Genomic DNA, 1262 nt, shown 5'->3' with positions numbered 1-1262 from the left:
AGGGAAGTGGATCGAGTTGACCGAGTTGACCAGGGTAGTGGACCGAGTTGACCGAGTTGACCAGGGTAGTGGACCGAGTTGACCGAGTTGACCAGGGTAGTGGACCGAGTTGACCGAGTTGACCGAGTTGACCGAGTTGACCAGGGTAGTTGACCGAGTTGATCGAGTTTACCGAGTTGACCAGGGTAGTGGACCGAGTTGACCGAGTTGACCAGGGTAGTTGACCGAGTTGACCGAGTTGACCGAGTTGACCGAGGTTGACCGAGTTGATCGAGTTGACCAGGGTAGTGGACCGNGTGACCGAGTTGACCGAGTTGCCGNGTTGACCAGGTGTGGCCGAGTTGATCGAGTTGACCGAGTTGACCAGGGTAGTGGACCGAGTTGATCGAGTTGACCAGGGTAGTGGACCGAGTTGACCGAGTTGACCGAGTTGATCGAGTTGACCGAGTTGACCGAGTTGATCGAGTTGATCGAGTTGACCGAGTTGACCGAGTTGATCGAGTTAACCGAGTTGACCGAGTTGACCGAGTTGACCAGGGTTGTTGACCGAGTTGACCGAGTTGATCGAGTTGACCAGGGTAGTGGACCGAGTTGACCGAGTTGACAGAGTTGACCGAGTTGACCGAGTTGACCAGGGTAGTTGACCGAGTTGATCGAGTTGACCAGGGTAGTGGACCGAGTTGACCGAGTTGACCGAGTTGACCAGGGTAGTTGACCGAGTTGACCGAGTTGACCGAGTTGACCGAGTTGACCGAGTTGACCAGGGTAGTGGACCGAGTTGACCGTGTTGACCGAGTTGACCGAGTTGACCAGGGTAGTGGACCGAGTTGACCAGGGTAGTGGACCGAGTTGACCGAGTTGACCAGGGTAGTGGACCGAGTTGACTGAGTTGACCGAGTTGACCGAGTTGACCGAGTTGACCGAGTTGATCGAGTTGACCGAGTTGACCAGGGTAGTTGACCGAGTTGATCGAGTTGACCGAGTTGACCGAGTTGACCAGGGCAGTTGACCGAGTTGACTGAGTTGACCGAGTTGACCGAGTTGACCGAGTTGACCAGGGTAGTGGACCGAGTTGACCGAGTTGACCGAGTTGACCGAGTTGCCAGGGTAGTGGACCGAGTTGATTGAGTTGACCAGGGTAGTGGACCGAGTTGACCGAGTTGACCGAGTTGATCGAGTTGACCAGGGTAGTTGACCGAGTTGACCGAGTTGACAGAGTTGACCGAGTTGACCGAGTTGACCCAGGGGTAGTTGGACCCGAG

This window comes from Branchiostoma belcheri, unplaced genomic scaffold (genome assembly GCF_001625305.1).
Source record: "Branchiostoma belcheri isolate BF01 breed outbred unplaced genomic scaffold, Haploidv18h27 scaffold29, whole genome shotgun sequence".
NCBI classification, from domain to species: Eukaryota; Metazoa; Chordata; class Leptocardii; order Amphioxiformes; family Branchiostomatidae; genus Branchiostoma; species Branchiostoma belcheri.
Note: the sequence above shows the minus strand (reverse complement) of the source record.